This window comes from Dasypus novemcinctus, chromosome 24 (assembly GCF_030445035.2).
Source record: "Dasypus novemcinctus isolate mDasNov1 chromosome 24, mDasNov1.1.hap2, whole genome shotgun sequence".
NCBI lineage: Eukaryota > Metazoa > Chordata > Mammalia > Cingulata > Dasypodidae > Dasypus > Dasypus novemcinctus.
This window is the reverse complement of record NC_080696.1, coordinates 30,531,227-30,553,758: the sequence shown is the minus strand read 5'-3', so window position 1 is coordinate 30,553,758 and position 22,532 is coordinate 30,531,227. Positions and strand designations below refer to the sequence as shown.

The 22,532-nt window shown below is 43.8% G+C and overlaps 2 pseudogenes; both read right to left on the bottom strand.

Annotated features, from left to right (window-relative positions):
* LOC101447880 (signal-regulatory protein beta-1-like) overlaps positions 1 to 21,625 on the bottom strand; it is a 118,299-nt pseudogene extending 96,674 nt beyond the window's left edge.
* On the bottom strand, positions 9,492 to 16,572 carry LOC139437553 (tyrosine-protein phosphatase non-receptor type substrate 1-like; annotated as a pseudogene).
* Positions 21,626 to 22,532: the final 907 nt, after the last annotated feature.

Sequence of the window (22,532 nt, the reverse complement as noted above, 5' to 3'; positions counted from 1 at the left end):
TGGGCTTTAATCCAATGCTATATTTATTTTTCTTTTTTTAAAATAAATTCTTTTTTTTAAAGATACATAAATCACACAAAAAAGTTACATTAAAAAATACAAGAGATTCCCACATACCCCACTTCCCATTGATCTCCAGATCAATGCCACAGTTTCTTCCATTACTAGTCACAATAGTTCTATAGTAGAATACCATTAAATTCACTCAATCCATATTTTATTCCTCCTTACTGTGGACCTTGGGTTGGTGATGTCCACTCCACCTCTATATCGAAAGGGGGTTTAAATCCCACATGTTTGATGGATGTGATTCTCCTACTTGGAGTTGTAGGCACTCTCAGTTCCCTGGTGTGGTGGTTCACCATCCTCACCTTCCTGTTAACTGACCTCTGCAAGTAGAACAAACTGGAGAGTAGGAGCTGCAACTCTGATGAGGCTCAGGGCCCAGCTGGCACTTAGTCAGTCCAGAGAGTGTTGGAGTTCTTTCAACAGGTTCCTGTGACTTTTTGACATAACTCCTATCAATTTGTGTGTGTGTGTGCATGTTTTTAAAACTTTCTTCCTTTCCAGAGGATGTTGAACTTTCGATGGAATTTTTTTAAACACAAAGAAGAGAGAGTAGTCTTTAAAAAGAGCTTTAGAATGCATAGTCAGGTGATTGAATGGAGAAAAGTTTTATTTTGAAATCCATCATCTAACAGAAACCAAGATCCTGAATGAAGTATTCACACATTTATTTAAAAAATATATAAGGGCATATTATAAGGTAGTCTGGCCCCTGTGGATAAAAACAGTTCCTTCTCTGTTAGAACTTGCATTCTGTTTGAGGAAGACAGACACCAAACAGACCAATATAGGCAGTTCTCACTTTACACTATAGTTTAGTTAATACCAGTCCCCATAAAACATGATTCAAATTTCAGTTACTGTGGTAAATTGTCTGTGGGTAATGTATAAAGTACAAATATCACTGGTAACTCTTCAGTCCACAATTCACTGTGTCAATAACAGATGCTTGCATGTGATACTTTACAAAAATGAATATTTGAAATAAGGATTTCATCAAGAAAGCTCGAAGTGGAGCAAAGGAGCCAAAAAGTGAATATGGTGGAAGTGAAATTCAAATAGAATGTAAATGGAGATGTAAAAGAGATAGCTGACTTGGGTATACTGAGATACTTGCTGTTCCAGAGACTCTAGATATGGAGCCTGAGGAACTTAAGGAAAGTGAACTTCTCAACATAAATGAAAAAAGTGAAGGTGATGAAAAGGATGAAGATGCCCCACAAGAAGTGACAGCAGGAAAACATCACACCAAAGGAACTCTTGGAAGGATTTCACAACATTGAAATGGAAAAGGATAAAGTGTTTGAAGCTGATGTAAACTTAGGAAAGAGTATGACAATTTACCAAGGCAGAGGGAGTTATTGGCTCCATATGATAAATTATACATTGAAAAGAAGGCAAGAATTGTTTACTCATCATAATTTTTTCCATAGATAGAAAACACCTTAATTCTCAATGCTTCTAATACTTTAAATTGCAGAGTATTAAATAAGTACTAATTTTAAGAATATCTCATTTGCTTGTACATTTATAGCTGGCAGTAAGAGGGTTTTTAATATTTTGACAAAAACTTAAAAGTCACAGAACAATATTTATTTTTCCATTGATTATTATATTTCCATGGAAGAAAGTTCTTATATTTGTACTACTAACCAGAGTTATCATCTACTAAGTGTTCACTATGTTATGCAGCCCTGTGTTTGATCCTCTAGCTTTCCTTCTAGCAACACACACAACCCTAAATTTCTCCTTTGAACCCTAATCACAGCCTTAAATTACCACTGTTAATTACACCACAATAATGTGCTACCACCACCTCTATTTCCAGGCATTTATAATCAACCTTATTCAAATTTCTGCACAAATTAAGCATCAGCTGCTCGTTCTCTACTGTCATTCTAACTCCTGGTAGCCTATACTCTAGATTTTAACTCCATGTGTTTGCTTATTATAATTAGTTCATATTAGAAGACAATACAATATTTGTCCTTTCGTGTCTGGCTTATTACACCCAACATAACGTCCTCAAGGTGCACCCATGTTCTCGCATCATGAATCAGGGCTTCACTCCTTCTTCCAGCTGAATAATATTCCATCATATGTATATACACCATATTTTGTTTATCTATTCATTCGCTGAGGCACACTTGGGCAGTTTCTGTCTTTTGGCAATTGTGAATAACGCTGCTATGACATTGGTGTGCAAATTTCTGTTCATGTCCATGATTTCTCCCATTGATTATTAGGTCATTTTCCATGGTTTCATTTTGCAGTTGTTTTTATAGTCCCACACTATTGTACAAAACAAGGGACTGCCTGTATTTAGTATTTCAGATGGTAATAGGGTTAAGGGAAAAAAATAATCAGAGTAAGAGAAGTTGGAATACAAGAGTGAGAAGGGAAATAATATTTTATAGAGAGGGTTGGGGGAATGTGTCTTTAATAAAGTGAGATGGGAGCAGAGAGAAAGTAGGGAGAAGTGAGTCATGTGGATACATCAGTGAAGAAGAAGAGGAGTGATATGATCTACATCCTATTTCCAGAGAATCATTCTGACTTCTTTAGGAGCCAAGGCTGAAAGAGAGAAGACAGCTGAAGGCTTTATAAATGATCCAAGATGAGATGATAGTGCCTTCCGGGACCAAGAGTAGAAGAGGAACAGAGAAGTGCTCAGCTTATGGACACAATTCAGTGGTATGTTGGTGCTGTTTGTACCACCAGCTCATGAGAGCACTTTTCAGGAAGCTTGCAGTCTTGCTGTTCAGCTGTTGATGGCTTGAAATCTACCCACAATAGAAATATTTACACAACAGAAATTGGCAAGTGCTACAACTCAGGTTTCTTTTTCCAAAGAAAAAATATTCAATATTCATTGACCACTGAATATAAGCATACTTGCAAATGAATATTAGCATTTTGATGAAAGAGTTGATATGGAATAGAAATGAAAGAGAGAAGTAAAGAGGACTCCAAGGCTTTGGACCTTCATGGAAATTTACCATGAGTAATGGGATTGGGAGAGATGCAGGGTGATAGAAGAATTAGTATTTTCATAATAGGGAGAATAGAGGGAAATTTCTAGCTTTGAGGAGAATACTTTTTTAAAAAAACAGGGTTGGGTGTTCATTTATAGTCAGGAGGCATATAGAACCTCAGCAAGGCTGGGAGTCAGGGGTGGGCAGAAAATCAGAAGATGAGAATAACTCTTGAAAAGATGAATAAGAGTATGTGGTTCACGGCCAAGTCCATGGTGCAGAAAAGCATTATCTGAATATGTTTAGGAAACTTGACTTGTTTCTCACATTCTGGGGAAGTCAGTAAGTTTTCAGACCCAGGGCACAGGACACAGCTCTGGGGCATCAAGGATAGTGAGAAGGAGCAATAGGAGAATGTGTCCAGGGAGGGGAGGCATGAGGAGCAGAGTCTGAAGAAGTTCCCAGTCAGGTCCTTCTCTAAGGCTGGAAGATGGCAGCAGAGATAGAGGGTCCCATGTAGTAGGAAAGGAAGAGAGTAGCTGTGGGTAAACGTCCATTTTTATTTATCTGTTCATCATTCAAGAAATGCTTCCTGAGAGCCTACTATACCCCAGCACTGCTCTCCTCCTGGCTGCTGTCATGAATGGATAGGAAGTCCGTAGATAGGACTGCTCTGATCTCAACCTTTCTCTGGGCATCTTGATCCCCTTCCCAGTCCCTTCCACTCAGTCAAACAGAGTGTCATGGCAGGAACATCTCTTAGAGCTGCCAATCTAAGCGTTCTCAATATTACTTTAGAAAGTGCATTGCTCTTGTTCCCATGGAGCACCACTATTCAAATAATCTAGAGATGGTCTCCAAGGGAACCACATCTCAGTTTTCCCTCATTCAGCCCCCTTCTGCCCATTTCCTCCATAGAACACCTAGGACATGGAGGATACTATTTGGAAACCCTTAACTAGCCCAACTACAGCAGAACACCACACTCTTCCTTCTCTTCAGTCCAGATAGTCCCTGACACTGTGTGACACATAGGACATCCTCGGCTGGACCTCCTTGCTGACCTTGCTCATTTTGGGATTAGACCTTGGCTTCTCCCCTCTCCCTGATGTCTGAACCAATCCCTTCAACTTACACTCAGGCCCTCTGTTTCCTGCAGACATAGATACAGGGACACCTACTGCCAGCAGCACATTGTAGCCTAGAAGGACAATTACCAGAAGTGTAGTACACAGCTCTGGGCCTGGAAATCATGGGGCTGGAGGAGGCATTAGAGGAGGCACACAGGAGTCCATTCCCAGGGCCTCCACTTATTCTATCTGAGGCCTCATGAGTCCATCAATTCTCTGAAGCTTTTGAATCTGTGCATTGGGCATCGAATGAGATTCCTCATTCTCACTCATCCCCCTTCTCAGATGTGAGGATATTCCTACTATCACAGTACTCAGTGATGCATAATTATGTCACTTGATTTACTTATTTGATTCTCACCACTCTTTGAGTCAGCTATTATTTTTTCCCATTCTGATGAGGAAATTGAGGACCAGAGAGTTTAGGGAGATCATCAGATTAGTGGGAGACAAACCTAGGGAAGTCCATTCCTCTGGCCCCTTAGGATGATCCTTGAGACTCTCAGAGCCATGGGAATATGCATCAGTGTGGCCTGCAGGTGGAGTAAGGATGGATTTCACCATGGGAGTTTCAGGGCTTCCCTGCTTAGCACTGGGGGTGGTGCTGGATGACTTCCATGCTCTCGGGAGTCATGGAGGTCCTCAGAATGGCCTGACTTAATGATATCTCTGGCAAACACCCTGGTCTGTCAAGGAAATGAGCACTCATGCTTGGGAGGGGCTTCAAACATGACCTAGTCTAACTTGACCCCAGATATTATCTGAAATCTTTGTTGAAAACACAAAGTTAGATGCACATTTTTGGATTCTTTGCATTTTTACAATGAGCAATTTTGGTTTAAAAATCAAACAAAGATATTAAAATTTCTTTTATAGTAAAATAATGCTGGTACCCCCTTAAGGAAGGAGTGGAGACCTTTCATCTGTTGCTGTCAGAAATGTTGGGGGCCAACATTCTCAGCTGAGTCACCTTCTGGGAGTCTGTCTCAGTTGAGGAGCACTGCACTACACCCAGGTCACATCTTGTTCTATGTGGGCAGCCCACATGGAGCTGTAGGCTGAATTGAGGGTAAAAAAAGGTTCACCTCCTCCCCCTCATCTGAAACAATCCTAGATACCATCATAGCTGTACACCTGGGTTTTTGTGTGTGTATCTGCATTGCTGTACAATGCCTCCCTCTGCTAGTCTGGTTTTCTTCCCCTCATGTTGATCCTGACAGCATTCCACAATAGGTTTCCTGTATTCTTATATCCATTTCAGATTCTGCTTCCCAGGGAAATGAAGTTATGAGAGTTGGTACTGAGAGTGGCCAGGAAAGCAGTTGCTAATATGAAAATTTGGAAGAGGATCACTTACCTGCTGAGGGCCATCAGGAACTACCACTAATGTTAAGTGGAGCATGGGTAGCACCTAGGTTGCCATAGTGGTGCAGTTATTAACACTCTCACCAGTAGTGCATTTTCATCTTATGCTAGAGAAAGAGTATAACTTGGCTTCAGTTTTTCACTTGAAAAATTGTTGGGAAATAGTCATTTAAAAAACTGGAATTAAATGGCTGTTGCTGGGCCATCAGTCCTTTGGAAAGGACAATGAAAGTCTGAGAGTGCCTATTTGCTAGTTGAAAGCTAAGGAGAAAGCCAGAGGATTTTTTTGGCAATGTTGTAGATTCTTATCACCTATAGACAGAGGGCAGAAGCAAAAGCTGAGTATTTGGGCATAGGACACAATTATAAAGGTAGTAGAATCATATGGACACTGAATTCTCAACCTCAATGAATCTTCTGTGCTAACAATGGAGCCCTGGTTTGGAGGTAGAGCAGGCTTGAGCTGTGGGATAGAAAACTTTAGACCAATGCACTTGAGCATCTTCATTTGACTTTTGTGTTGATGAGGACAATGATGGCAGCATAGCTGCTTATCTCCAACTCCCCCCACCCCAATCAAAAGAGAAACAAAAAAGGAAAAGCAAATTCTATGCAAAACCAAAACCAGGCTCTCAGATTTGTTTGAAGAGATAATTCCAAAACAGCAAGGCAAATGTTAGCAGAAAAAGAGAAAAATCACTAAGTCCTCATGCACAATCTCTTACTAGACTGAGATTCCATCTTTATCCAGAAAAAAACAGTAAGGGCAACTTGCAGAGGAGCCTAAGGGTTATTTGGAATCAACACAAAGATTAAATCCACTTAAATCTGAAAATACTGTAAAAGTGTCTGGCAGATCAGACCATAGAGTTTAGATTCACAGTATCCTTGGTGTCAAATTGTTGACACCATTTAAGGGGTGTAGTAGGTTGAACAATGACCACCCAATGATGCCCTTGTCCTCATCTCAGAAACCTGTGAATATATTACCTTACTTGGCAGAAGGATATGTAGACATGATTAAATTTAGGACTTTAAGATGGGGAGATGATCCTAGAATATCTGTGCAGGCCCAATACAATCACAATGGTCCTTATAAGTGAAAGAGGCAAAAGAAAGTCAGAGAAGGAAATGACAAAAGAAGCATAGACTGGAGTGATGGGGGCCTTGATCTAAGGAATGTGGGCAGCTGGTAGAAGTTGGAAAAGGCAAAGAAACAGATTTATTACTAGATCATCCCTAAGAAATGCAGCTCAGCTGACATATTTTAGACTTTGGGTCTCCAGCACTGTAAGATAATAAGTTTATGTTGTTTTAAACCTACTGAGTTCATGGTAATTTGTTACAGAGACAGTAGGAAACTAATACAAAGGGGCAGGAACATTTTAAAAGAACTGATGTGATTAAAGGGCCTGGCATAATTTAAAGGGGAACTTTCTAAAGTACTTGGCTTTGGGGTGCAGTAAGAAGGAAGAAGTGCTGTTTGGCAACTGAGAGGTGAAGGGAAAGCAGTCTGTCCTTAGGGACTGGAGACTCTTCTGCCTGACCTATTAATGAGGTGGCCCTAGAAGTTTGGATCTTATCAAAAAGGTAGCACAGAAACCCTCAGAAAATTTAAGATCTTAACTCAATAACCTAAATTTACACCTTAAGAAGGAGAAAAAGTAGAGCAAGTTAACTCAAAGACAGCAGAAAGAAGGAAGTAATAATGATTAGAGCACATGGCAGATGGGGTTCACTGCCGTGTCAGTTGGCCCTTCTTTGGAGCTGGTGTTTCTGTGTGATGGAGCTGGACTCAGATGGGATCTCTTTTCACAAGCCTTTCATGCTACTTTACTGGAATTGTAGTTGGTGCTGGGGTTTAAGATATATCTAGGGGATTTGAATTTCTGGACTGACAATATGATAGCCAGGCCCTGAGCCTCAACAGGCTTCAGCTCCTACACTCTGATTTATTGGACTTACCCCACTTAACTAACATGGAGTTGAAGAATGTCACCCACCACACCATGGAGCCTAGAGTGCCTACAACTGAAAGCAGGAGGATTGCATCCAGTATCCATGTGGAATCTAAGCCCCCTCTTGACATAGATGTGGAATGGACACAACCAAGCCAAGGTCCACAGGAAGGAGGAATACAGTAAGGATTAGAGTGGACTTAATGATATTCTATTCATGAACTATTGTGGTTAATAATCGAGAAAATGTGGCATTGGTGTGGAAAAAGTGGCCATGGTGGCTGCTGGGTGCGGGGAATGGGAGGAAGAGATGAGATGTGGAGGCATTTTCAGGACTTGGAGTAGTCCTGGGTGGTGCTCCAGGGACAATTGCCGGACATTGTATGTCCTCCCATGGCCCTCTGGATGGAACGTGGGAGAGTGTGGGCTATGGTGTGGACCACAGGCCACGGAGTGCAGCGATGCCCAGAGATGTACTCACCAGATGCAGTGGATGTGTCATGATGATGGGGGAGAGTGTTATTGTGGGGGGAGTGGTGGGGTGGGGACGGTGGGGGTGAATGGGGACCTCATATTTTTTTAATGTAATATTTTTAGAAAATGAATAAATTGACTAGAATTTGAAAAAAAAAAGTGGAATCACACACACACAAATAATGATTAGAGCATATAACTGAAATAGAGAATCAAAAAACAATTGAAAGAATCAATTGTGAATTAATAAAATTCACAAACCTTTAGGTAGACCGACAATGAGAAAATCAGAGAGGATGCAAATAATTTAGGCTATCTGTGGGTGATGCAAAAACAATGCTGACTTTCTTAGGGGGGAAAATATTCATTGCAGACAGTCATGGAGGATCAGAAGTGGACAAATATCTCACTCCCAAGGAACAGAAACATGCTCCTTCTCATCTGGAGTCAATAGCACAGAGCAGGCAAAATGGCAGCACAAATCCATCCAAACTCTGAATTAGCAACTAGGTGTTTGTGGGTGGAGGTGACAAGAGAAAGGATGGGACTGGGGGAACTACCAATGAACTCTGGGCTTGCCAGAGCTCAGGGTCTGTCCACCAATTTGTTCCTGGAATCTTGGGTCATGTGTATGGGCCTAGGAGTTCAGATAGAAGCTCTCAACCCTGGAGACTTGAAATGGAGAGCAGAGGACTTGCTCCTTGGCTGGACAGAGATACAAGACTCAGACATCATGGTTAGTCAGAGCAGAGCTCCAAGTCACAGAAATCTGGGCTCAAATCAATATGCCTGACTAGTTGTGTGACCGTGGCCAAATCTTCCATCCTTTGACTTCCTCTTCTATTCTTGGGGCCAGTAATAATCTCTGCCTCATTAGATGGTTTTTTATTAGTTAGCCAAAGGTGTGCTGACACAAAGTACCAGAAATTTCTTGACTTTATAAAGAATATTTATTTATAAGTAAACCAAGCTGCCTCAAGAGCTAGAGGCTGGATGATAGGCTTAAAGGAAATTGGGGGATAGAGGAAGGATGTAAGCTGACACCTACATGGGAGAAATCTATGATAAACTGGAGGTAAGTATTTGTACAAGGAAGGGATAAAATGGGGGAATAGGGTTACCTTTGGTGGGGCTTTGCGGGCTTGAGGGGGGCTAGGGATGGGAGGATGGGTAATATTGCCCAAGAAATTGGGGGGAGGGTGGGGGAACATATGAACATAGGTAATTGTCAGGTATTTGGTTGGGAGTATAATGCTGAGAAAACTTTTTAAAAAAATATAATAAGGAAGGTTACTTGTTTAAGAGGCTTAAAGGGGATCATCCGATGCAGGACAGGCTCCTAGGGAGTGTGTGAGTGCTCATGTTGCCATAGTGGATTATATCATTGGATAGAAACCCATATAGTGAGAGTGAAGATATACCCACATCCTGGGGAAGACTGATGTTCTCAAATAGAGGGAATTGTATCTCTCGAGAGAAATGGTGGCTCCCAATGCATTAGGGCGGTTGAGCATGTCAAGCCCTCAACACTGTTGCAAGTATCTCTGAACATGGCCCTTCAAACAATGAAGATTGACTGTCACTGTGGGCCCTAAGGAGAGGGGAATAGAGGTATTGAAAAGATGGAAACAATACAACTGTGTGGGCAATAGAAGTGTTCCACAAGATTACGAAAGGATGGATATAAGACATGTTAAATTACACAAAAAATAAAAAGGGGCTGATAGGCTAAAATGTAAATCATAATGTAAAACATAAGATAAATAAAAATTTAGAAAATTGTATAGTCTAAAATATAAACCACAATGTCAATCCAAATGTTACCTTGTTTGAAAGCTATTGTCTCAATATCTGTACATCAGTTTCAGTAAGTATAGTATGAATATGTAAAAAGATTATTGCTGTGGAAGGGAAAAGGATTTTATGTTGTATATGTGGGAGTACTGTATATTGTATATATGAATTACTGTGATCTAAAACTTTTGTGAAGATAAGCTTAATAATTAGGGAAAAGAAAGAAAAAGAAAGGACATAGACACTGAGGAAAAGATGGAAGAAGTTGCATGTCAATTTGCAAACAGGGCAACACTTATTGCAGTGATGGAAGGCAAAACATCAAAACAAACCTTTTGCATTTTTAAATTTTTGATACCCCAATTTATTTTTACCTTAATTTTTCTAAATTAATATGTATTCTATATCTAACTTTAAACTCATCACTATATTCCATTTTACTGTTAATGGAACCTGGAAATATATTGGGCATCATTTTTCAGGAAGTTTTGGATCACAGAGAGGTTCAACAATGGCAGGGGAGGAATACTGATGTGGGATGTTATTGACAGGGGACACACTGTTGGCAGGGAGTGTTCTGGGGTATATATCCAGGGTACATAAAAATGTTTGAATATTTTCATAGTGGTTACAATTAAAAACAACAAGTGAGGGAGTGCTGAGTTTCTAGCCAGGGGAACTCTATCTCAGTCCCTAAAGGAACAGCAACAATCCCCCAAGTCCAACGGCAAAGACCAAAAAAAGAAGGAAGGTCCAACAATGAGCCCTTAATACTAATGACTATGCTTGTAAGCCTGTGCACCTGAAATAAGAACAAGGCCTAGAGCAGCAGGGTGCCTAAGAGTTACCTCCTGAGAGCCTCCCTGTTGCTCAAATGTGGCCAGTCTCAAAGCCAAACTCAGCATGTAAAGGTGTTGCCTTCCCCCCAGCGTGGGACATAACTCCTGGGGATGAGCCTCCCTGGTGCCAAGGGATTACTACCAAGTAACAGCTGATGATGAAAATGACCTTGAATAAAAGGGTCAAATCAGACCAGCAGAATATCTCAGTCTACATATAATACCAGGAGTTAAAAATGCTTTTTGATCTGAATGAAAGGGGGAAATGGAAAGGACAAATGAGTTTATATGACTATGAGTCTCCAAAGAGACGGGAGGTTATCAGAGGGGTTGCCCTTATGCACACCTGAGTAGAGTCCCAAAGACAGCTAAAGAAGATACAACTCCAGGTATTGGTTCTTCTGAGGGCTACAGAGACCCACAGCTTCTATGGTCATGGCAGATGGACTTCAGTGCCATGTCAGTTGGCCCCACTTTGGAATTGTGTTTCTGTGTGTTGGAGCTGGACTCAGGTGTGATCTTTGCCCACAAGTCTCTCCTGTTAATTTTCCCAGAACTGTAGTTGGTGCTGGGGTTTAATGTATACCCAGGGGACCTGAATCTCTGAACTGACCATGTGATAGCCAGGCCCTGAGCCTCAACAGACTTGCAAATCCTACACTCTGGTTTATTGGACTTACCCCACTCAGCTAACATGGAGGTGAAGAAGGGCAACCACCACACCAGGGAGCCAAGAGTGCCTACAACTGAAAGCAGGAGAATTGCATCCAGCATCCATGTGGACTCTAAGCCCCCCTCTTGATATAGATGTGGAGTGGATACAACCATTCTAAGGTCCACAGGATGAAGGAATAGAGTATGGATTAGAGTGGACTTACTGAGATTCTATTCATGAACTATTGTGATTAGTAATCGAAGACAATGTGGCATTGGTGTGGAGAAAGTGGCCATGGTGGCTGCTGGAGGTAGGGAGTGGGAGGAAGAGATGTGAGGTGGGGGCATTTTCGGGCATTGGAGTTGTCCTGTGTGGTGCTTCAGGGACAGTTACTGGACATTGTATGTCTTCCCATGGCCCAGTGGGTGGACTGTGGGAGAGTGTGGGCTATGGTGTGGACCATTGACCATGAGGTGCAGCGGTGCTCAGAGTTGTATTCACCAAATGCAATGAATGCCTCATTATGATGGAGGAGGTTTTTGTTATTGGGGAAGGAGTGGGGTGAGGGCGATGGGGGGTATATGGGGACCTCATATTTTTTTAATCTAACATTAAAAATAAATAAATAAATAAAAATATATAATCTTTTAGAAGGTAATGTTAAAAAAAAAAAGAATATTTATTTAGGGTAAAAACTTTCAGTTACAAGACCCTAAATAGTCTAACTCAAGGTACCATAAGAGGTACTTCCTCTTCCCAAATCTGTTGCCACGAACTGTTGAAGCAAGGTGGTAGGTGATATCTGTGAGGGTTAAGTGTTTCTCTTTCCTCTTAAGGCTCCATGGTCCCAGTTTCTTCCAGTTTCAGCTGTAGGATGGCATAAAGCTTGTCTCTCTTCCTCTGGGGCTCATTTCTTTCCAGGCTCAGCTGCTCTGGTATCTTCACAAAGTCAGCTATTAATTATCAGGCTCATCTTTCTTCCCAGGGCTGCAGGATCCTCTGTGTATCTTCTCTGTGTATCTACTTCTGTGTGAGAGTCTGTTTTATCAGCCCACCAAGGGGGCTGATAAAACCCTACATGTCCTCATGACATGGATGATTCAAAGCCCTAATCTTTTTTTTCTTTCTGCTATTTATTTATTTATATTTTGTTGAAGATACATAGATCACAAAAAATGTAACATTAAAAAATATGACTTTCCTATATATCCCACCCCCCACCCCCTCTCCTTCCACACCTCTTTCATCATTGTGGCACATTCATTGCATTTGGTGAATATATTTTGGACCACTGCTGCACCACATGGATAATAGTTTACATTGTAGTTTACATTCAGTGGGTTATGACAGGATATATAATGTCCAGCATCCGTCCCTGCAATATAATTTAGGACAACTCTAAGTCCCAAAAATGCCCCCACATCACATCCCTTCTTCTCTCTCCCTGCTCTCAGCAACTATGGTGGCCACTTTGTCCACATCAGTGCTACAATTTCTTCCATTACTAGTCATAATACTTCTATAGTAGAATACCAGTAAGTTCACTCTAGTCCATATTTTGTTCCTCCATCCTGTGGACCCTGGGATGGTGATGTCTGCTCCACCTCTATATTGAGAGGGGGCTTAGATCCCACATGGTTGATGGATGCAATTCTCCTGCTTGTAGTTGTAGGCCCTCTCAGTTCCCTGGTGTGGTGGTTGACTATCTTTACCTCCTTGCTAGCTGATCTTTGCAAGTCCAACAAACTGGAGAGTAGGAGCTGCAATTCTGCTGAGGCTCAGGGCCAAGTTGGCACATGGCCAGTCCAGATTTTCAAGTCTCCTGAGTATACACCAACCCAAGCGCCAAGCACAGTTTCAGTAAAAGTGACAGAAGAGACATGTGCAGAAAGGTCACATCTGAGTCTAACGCCTTCACACTCAGGAGCATGAATTCCAAAGTAAGGCCCACTGACAAGGCACTGAACTCCAGAGCCATCTGCCATGACCATCGAACCTGTGTGTCTCCATAGCCCTCAGGAGCACCAGTACCTTGGTTGTATCTACTTTGGCTGTCTCTGGGATCTTGCTGAGGTGTGCATAAGCATGACCCCTCTGATGACCTCCCAACTCTTTTTGAAGACTCTTAGCCCATAAACTCATTTGTCTTTACCATTCCCTCTTTTATTCAAGGTCTCTTTCTAGTTGCATCACCAGTTAGTGATTAGTAGTAATCCCTCGGCAACAGGGAGGTTCATCCCCTGGAGTCATGTCCCACACTGGGGGGAAGGAAATATATTTACATGCTGAGCTCAAAGCCCTAATCTTGGTTTAATAAAGTAAAAGTGAAACTTCTGAATTGAATACAATCAAAGGGATGTTGCACCCAGAGGAACAGACCAGTTTACAAACATAATCAATATCTCTTTTTGGAATTCATAAATAATATCAAGCTGCCACACTACTCAACTAACTAACCTAACTAATTGACCAACTAACTGATTAATTCTGTCATCACTTTAGAAGTATTTACTGAGTGCCTACTACATACCAGGCAGTATGCCAATTTCTGAAGCTGCAGTGCTAAGTAGTCCTGGTCCTACCAGCAAAGACTCAGCTGGAGAAGTAAAAATCTCATCTCCTTCAACACTCTTGTGAGCAAATAGAGGCCCAGAGAGAGGCACAGACTTGTCCAAAATCACACAGAAAATCTGTGATAGAGCCAAGTGGAGATCCAGATACCTTGTCTCCCTGTGCATGCTTATCCCGTGAAAACCTGGCATTGATAAAAACCACCAAGCCTTCTTTAGAGCTTCCCTGTTTCCCTTGAAGGATGCATTAAGGAAATAAATGGCTCAACTCAGATTTTTTCACAGGTTCTGGTATGTGCCAGCCATCAGCCTTGCTGGTGAAGTAATGGAACATTCCACAGTGACATTTTAAAACCAATTAGGTGCTGTCATGTGGAAGAAAGAAGAGAAGTACATTGATGATAGGCTGTAAGGGGCTGAACAAATGACACCCCAACAACTTTAGACTCTCCCAGGAAAGTAAATCAGTACAACCCTTGTAGTGGGCAATGAGACTTCAATAGGCTTCCCTTTGATCCAGAAATGCCCCTTTGGGAATTCATCCTACAGAAAGAGTCACATGAACAAGAGACATAGGAGGACAACCTGAGAGAGGCACGGTCGCCTCAACTAAAAATGCTAGCACCAGATTATTCGCATGTCCCATGGCTGTTACTCTTTGCAATTTTACGTATGTCCAAAGGCTTTCATTGCAGCATTGATCACACTAGAGACAAGCCCATGACATCCTAAATTCTGTTCTTTCTCCCACCGCAGTGGATGGTTGGATGGACCCTGTGACAGGCAACCTAGTGTAGCCAAGGAGAGCAGTCAAGTTGGGAGAGAAAGAGGAAGAGGGATGTGAATGTAGCAATTGTTGGGTAAAGAAAACAGGAAGCAAGGAGCTATGACCAGGGTGATCCCCCTTAATACCCTCCTCTCCTCACCCCCTCATTCCCTCCCTCTTTCCTATCCCTCTTCCATTCTTTAGCATGTATTTATGTAAAATGATTTTAAAGATATATACCAAATTCTTACACGTAATGGGAGACTATTGGGGTGTGAGATTTGGGGAAACAGAGCTCACTTTAAAATTTTATACCTTATATTTATGCACATCTAGAATATTCTACCACATGGGAGGTCCGCAGTTCAAACCCCAGGCTTCCTTGACCCGTGTGGAGCTGGCCCACATGCAGTGCTGATGCAAGCAAGGAGTGCCGTGCCATGCGAGGGTGTCCCGCATAGGGGAGCCCCATGCACAAGGAGTGCGCCCCGTAAGCAGAGCTGCCCAGCATGAAAGTAAATTCAGCCTGTCCAGGAATGACGCCGCACACACGGAGAGCTGACACAGCAAGATGATGCAACAAAAAGAAACACAGATTCCCATGCCACTGACAACAGAAGTGGACAAAGAAGAATACTCAGTAAATGGACACAGAGCAGACAATGGGGAGCTAAGGGGGGGGGGGGGGGAAGGGGAGAGAAATAAAATAAAAAATAAATCTTTAAAAATAAAAAATAAATCTTTGAAAAAAAAGCAATTTCAAAAGAGCCAGGTGGGGTGGAGTGGAGGTCTCACCAGGTGGTATTCCTGGGTCTTGGTCTTTCTGGTGGGCTGAGCCCTCCAGGGTCAAGTGTGTGCTAACTGCTGGCTGTCCATCATGCTCCAGCTGGCAGGTGAGCACCACGTCCTCCCTGTGGACCGATGACTTCTCTAGGAACCAGCTCAACAGGTTATGGGCCCCATCCTTGTTTTCTATGGGGTTCAAGGCTGTTTATTTTTGGGACACATTTCTATTCTCCAACCAGGTCAGCTGTACTTTCTTGGGGTAGAATCCCTCCACCTGGCAGGTGACCTTCACTTGGATCTCTGGCATAGATATTGTGTCATCTTCAAGGTGGGCAGAACTGAAACAGCCCAGGGCAGAGGCTCTAACCTCAGTATGAGGGGGAAGGTTGGGTGGAATCGATGATGGTGAGCTCCTGCCAGCATAGCAAGGGAATCCCCAAGGACAGAGCTAGTCATGCAGCAGGCACTCAAACGGTATGAGTGGAATTGCTGAGCACTGTGCCTGTCATACAATAGGTGCGCAAAGACTGGTAGCTTCTATCAGGGTAATAACAAGGGAAATCAATAACATGTATTCAGAACTAATAAGTCTAGCAAAATATTGAAATTACCAATTACACAGGAGACTGCACAGTGTAGGAGCTTAATAATTGCAGTGCTGTTGGTAAGATAAATAGCACTGACAATGAAATAAGTGAAACCCCCTAGCACAGCTCTTGGCATATAGCAGGTGGTCAACTTGGAGCACCCACTAAAATAAAGGTAAGTAAAGTGCAGGGCTAAGTGCCTGGCCCCTCGTAGGTGCAGGAGCCTGGAAGGGATGACTGGAATTATTTTCCAGGCAAGTTAAGACCTGGGGCTTAACCCAAGGGAGTAGGCTTGTTGGGGTGTGGCCGCAGCTGGTGAGCAGGTCTCTACCTAGGATGGACTCAGTCAAGTTGACCATCCCTTGGAGAGGACTCTGCAAGGTGTCATGGGTCACCTTGCAGATGACCTGGGAGTGGACATCCCCTGGGCTCAGCTGCACCTGGGTTCGGCTGGAGATGCTGTAGGAGACACTGTCATCTGGTGGGACCACAGTGGTCTGGAGGGTTGGGAACACATTCCCATTTTTGAACCATGTCATGTGACATTCCTGGGGAAGAAGCCGTGGGACTTGCAGGTAAATGTCATGGTCTGCCCAGATGCGGCCATCACTGAAGAGCTCGAGACCGTGGGGGAAGAGGGTTTTGCTGCAAGAAGGAGCATTTGAAACAGTAAGCAGGATTGTGACAAAGAGTAATGAAGCACAAGATACTGATAAAAATGTTTTATCTTTGTGAGTTTTACAACCTTCTATAATTTGGGAAGGGTTGTCGTTCTGTACAAAAAAGGAAGCAAACGTACCGAGAGAGCAAAGTGGCAGTGCCAAAATGGAATTCCAGGCCTGAGTTCAAAGCCCCCTGGTTTCTTGGCCCCAGGAGATCTGCCCACTAGTGTCTGCACAGGAACAGGATGACTGAGTCTCCCTCTGTGTTGACTCCTTCCAGCTGGCCTCACCTGGAACCTGAACATTTCAGAGCGAGTGTTCATAGGAGTGGATGCAGGGGAGGAAGGGGCACAGGGGTCTGCGGGAAGGCTGGAGCCAGCTGCCTAGCCCAGCCCTGCCTGGACCTAGGGGCCATGTGGCTGGGGCATGTCCCAGTTAGCTCCTCTGTAAATGGGTTTTTTGGGGAGTGGGATTATTCTTGAGCAGGGTTGCAGAGAGCACAAACGAGGCAATCAGGCACTTTGGTTTTGGAATAAACACAGAAGAAGCTAAACAAAAATAAAAACACCTATCTACCTTTAGTCCACGCTCTTTTTATAGCCAGAGCTCTCCCTTCAGGTATGCACACATATACTTCTTTTTTCATTCTTTCCACAAATATCCCAGTAGGGCCTAATCTGTGCTAAGCTCTGAATTTTAAAGGTAGGGGCAAAGGAAAATTTTGTGTATCTGGGATCTTCTTTTGGGTCAGTATGTGTTGAAAATAGAAATCACTGAGAGCTGAGAAAGTCAAAGATGGTTCATCTCTTCAGGCAGTCTAATCAGGTACAAGCCTTTCCCATTTCATGGGTATACATGCACATCCAGAACCAGAAGAGTGAGCACAGTTTTTCCCTGGAGACGACTCTGAAAGGAGCTCCTTGGGTATCTCCAAATGACTAATTACCCAACAACTTCTATGACAGGCAACAACCAGCAAACATTACAAACATTTGCAATTGTATATTGTAAATATTTTCCTTGCTTCCTAACACCTATCAGAAACTTTGAGTGCCTGGTTAGGAAGGCATCAGTTGACTAAGTTAAGTTCTAAAATCACCAGCAGTCTAGATGTCCAAAAAGGCTGTATGTACCTGTTACCATTTAGTGAAAGCCTTGGAGCTGCCTCATCTGCAGGGCTGGTCTTCCCAGGAGCCCAGGATTTTGATCTTCCCACCAGTCCTGTGAGGGGGTCAGAATGTGGTCTCCATTGATAAGGTGAGTCTCAAAGAAGAACATGGCTGGCCCAAGGCACTTGGTTGCCAAATGGGAGAGCCACCCCAAGGGATGATTAATTCTTGTGTCTCTCTTCTTTCTCATTCTGATCCTCAGTGTCTACTTTCTTGATAAAAAATGAGTAAACAACAGCAATCTGGTAAGATTAGAGATGATGTATGTAAAACACAGAGCCTGGAATACAGTGGGTGCATAATAAATAACAACTACTATTAAGATGTTAATACTATCTGTTATCATAGCACCTGGCTTGGCTGCTTTTGTTCTTAAACTGCTTATTTATTCTTTAGGCAGTAAGAAGGCCAAACAAAAGCATAGAAAACCCACCAAGAGTCTCAAATCCTGCTCTTGCAGCTGCCAAGAAAAAGTCATATGAAAAGCATCAGAAACAACCAGATGATGATTCTCTCCCTCTTTGAAAAGGAATCCCTTTAGGAAACATTTTGGTGAGTTGGTTTTCAAAACACAAAGCAGGTCACAGGCTTTTTCCTGCAGATTAGCTATTTAGGGAGAACTGGAAGCATTTTGAGAGGAGGGAACAGATTTCCTCAGTGACATTTTGGTGTGTTGAGGCTGAGAGGGTTCTGAGATTGAACAGTGAGGGTTTGTTGAGATTTGGCACCTGTTTAGACACAAAGGTTGGGAGAGAAGAGGAGGTTCCCTAAGTTTTCTTGTGTCCCATCTTCACAAGTTCTGACACTGACCTCTACTCTCCCATGTCCCCATGAGGTTCCTGACTTCAACCAATCACAGGAGAAGTCACCCTGCTAAGCTCCAGACCTGGTTGCCTGTAACAGTAATAGAGGGAAGATGCTGAGCTCCTGGCCATCTGAGTCTAGAATATGAATTCTTGCCTACACAAGACCCCAGAACCCTCTAGAGATGCTTTCATCTCAGCATTCCTTTGTTTTCAGGGCCATGAAGTGTGCTTGTTTGTTGTCTCCTGAGACCTGACAGGCCTGTCTCTGTTCCACCAAAGCTCTTCTCCAGAGTTTGCTTCTGGAGCTGCTCAGTGAAGGAGCAACACAATGGGAGAAAAGCTTCCTAAATGCTTTTATGCTGGGATGTGTGTTTTAGGGAAGATTCAAGATATCATGAGACATTTGCTGTATCTCTGTGATCTGGGGGTGAAAAGTAAGCTCTACATCATTCAGTCAGAATTTCAAAAAATGCTTAATGGGAGTGGATGTGGTTCAAGCAGGTGGGCGCTGCCACCTTCCCACATGCAAGGTCCCAGGTTCAGTTCCTGGTGCTTCCTGAAGAAAAACAAACAATGAGCAGACAACAGGCAGACAAGGAGTTCAAACATGGAGCGAAACAATGAGCAAAACAGACAAGAGAGGGAATAAAAAATGCTTAATGCTATAAAGCAAAAATACAAATATTTAAAAAGAGAGGATTGGAGCATTCCTCCACACTTTGTCAAACCTAGTGGGATGCTGCAGAGAGCAGAGGGGGTGGAGTCAGACTGCTTAGAGAATGCTTCCCTTCCTACCCCTCTCTGAGCCTCAGTTTCCTCATCTGTGAAAGGGGCACAGCATGTCCTATCTGCCATACCACTGGCTATAAGGAGTCAGTGCTATGCATCACTGAAGTATTGGGCAAGGTCTGGCACATAGCAGCTCCCTGCCCCTCGCTGTGTCCCTCCTCCTCCAGGGTATTATTTTGGAGGAGAGCATGAGATAGGGGAGTGAGCACTGGACTAGGAGCTAGCTGGTTGGAGTCCCAGATGAGCTACTGACTAGCTGTGATTGCTTAGGCAAGAGGTAAGCCTGTATCATCTGGCCCTTCAGTCTCTTCATCTGTCATATCTGTAATATCGAGAACAAGCCCCCTGCCCAGCCTTTGTCCAGGGTTTGGGGCAGACTTATTACAATGACTAGGAGAGAAATTTGGCATTCTCCACAAAATCAAATACATATGTTCTATGACCCAGCAATATCCTTCCAGGGGGCATTTCCCACTTGAGTAAAAGGACACATGTACAAGGTCATCCTCTGTAGCATCCCCTTAAAAGCCGAAGATGGGAACAGCTTAAATATCCATCAGCTAGAGACTGTAGGAACAATGATGGTATTTCCATACACTGTGGTGTTATGCAACCCAGAAAAGCAATGCAGCAGCTCTACTTGTATTGATACGCAATGCCAAATATGGAATGAGTCACCTAAACCTAGAGGGGTTCTCCAGTCACCAAAGGACTTCTGGACCCCAATGTGAGGCCTCTGCACCTTTGGGAAACAGACAAGAAGGAGAACTGCTGGTTCCCCACTAGAGGTTTTATCTCAATGAGCTTTTATTCAGCACCTACTACATACCTGGGTCTTGGATGGGAAAAGTGTTGAGTGCCGGGGTCAGCAAGGAGCCTCCCTGCAATTGGATCTGTGTTCAGTTCCCAGTTCCATCAGTTCCTTGCCATTGGACCCTAGGCCCGTGTCACCTCCTGGCCCAGGCCCCCATCTCTGGGGGCTTGGCTGGTGGTGTCTGAAGCTCCTTCACATGCTGACGTTGCAGGGCTTAGGAGGTAGAAGGGATTTTGGGCCTCTGCCAGGAAAAACCAAATGAGCATCTTCTTTGCTGCCTCAACTGGGGACCCCTGAGTCTTCCACATGGGGAGTCTCTTCCCTGGGTGAAGGACACTGAGAAGGCCTAGCTCTGCTCAGAGCCTCCAGTGACTGAGTGGGTGAGTCTGTCCCAGAGCCCACAAGGGATTTCCTCACAGATCCTCAGCAAAAGTCAAGCCTCTTGGCACCTCCTCCAACCAAGCTTAAACAGGGAACCCTTGTCTCTGAGGAATTTCTCCTCAGTGTGATGTTTCTGAAGATTAAATCAAGAAACACATGTCCTTCCCCAATCCTGGCCTGGACTATCTCCTCACTGCAAGGGAAGAGAACAGAAGCTTCAAAGAAGAGCTTTGTCCTTCTTGCATTCATTCCTGAGGCCACAGCATCAAGGGCAGAGCCTGGCACCTGGGAGGCTCCCTGGAAATGTTTGCAGAATAAAAGAAGACTGCCCCCACACACAAACACCACACACACACAATGCAGGCGACAACTCTAAGATGAGTTTGGAACTTGTGACAGGGAAATCACTTAGCCTTTATCTCCCTCATCTGTATAATCAAAGGGTGGAACCAGATTGGAAAAAACAGGTCTTTGAGCCAGGCAACCTAGGCTTCCAGGCCTTTGTCCACCTTTTTATCAGCCGTGGAGTCTTGAGCAAACAGCATGACCTCTTTGGGCCTCAACTTCCCTTTCTTGTCTGTATAAGGGGGTGAAAGGAGAACATGAAGATAAGCACCTACCACCCCACCTGGTGGTGAGTCTTTGCTAAGAGGAGCTTATTATTGATTTGCTGTTGCTGTCACACACCAGGGGATGAAGGAGCCCATGATGTACTCACCACTCAGGACACCCGGCTGCCAGGACCAGACTTATACTCAGGGTCTTCTGGGGTCCCTTTCCTGAACCTCACACAGTAGTAGGTGTCGGTGTCAGATGGGATGGAAAACTCCATATTGTTTCCCTTTGTCATCGTAGATTAATACCCAGTCTGGCCGAGCCCCCTGAACCACTCCACAGTCCCTGCGGGGTGCAGAGAGGACAGGATACAGCGCAGAGTGACCATCTCTCTGGCTTTGACTGACACTGACTTCTCAGACTGGGTCACCTGCAGTTCCTCCTCCTGCCCTGCCACTCCTGAAGGGAAACAGCAATTATTCATCCTGCCTGGTCTGTTATGTTTTCTCCAGTGCTTGTCAACAACTTTCATCTGCTGAGTGCAAACCATGAGCCGGGCCTTGTGCTCAGCACACTACATGTATTAGCTCATTAATCCTCATAACAAGGAAACTGAGGTGCAGAGAGGTTCAGAGTCAAGGCAGAGCTCAGATCAGAACCCAGTCTGAGTGGAGGCTCTGAGTCCACTCTAGAAGAGCCACGTCTGAGCTCAGCCTGGAGTTCATTTCTGAATTTTCCAGGAAGCAGGGGCCTGCTGAAGAATAACTGTCAGTGTAACTCATTCCCCATTACATGTGATGCGCCACAGGGGTGCTGAGAGGACACAATGCAGAAGAGAACGATCACCTGTGCAGCTATGACTGACACTGATCCCAACCACTGAGTCACCTGCAGCTCCCTCCCCTGCTCTCCTGCAGGGAAGCCCACAGTGGGTGCCCACAGCCCCTTCTCTGCAGTAGGCAGGGCTGAGGAGCAGACTCCTTCATCCTGACCTTTGACTTGAGAGCTGGTGAAGCACAAAGCAGGGCCCAGGGGCAATCAAGCTCTGTCTCTCTCTCTAGACACTGCCCAGAAAAGTACACTCCTTCTCTGCAGCCCACTGAGGCCTGGATTGGGGCCCACTCCAGTTGTTTAGCCTGGTTCTCCAAGTTCCTGATGCATCTGTGAGCTAGTCAATGGCCTGTTCATTAACTGCTTTTCTGATTAGCTCAGCCAATCAGCTTCTCTTTCCTACAGCCAATAGCTTCTCATCCACTCTTGTCAGTGATGTATTAAAGCACCACTTTCCTAGGTCGGAAGTCAGTTTTGTGCATTGGCAATTCATTTTTAGGCATTTAATCTCAGGAGATTATGAAACAAGTGTGCAAAGCTCTAAGTAAAATTCCAAAGGC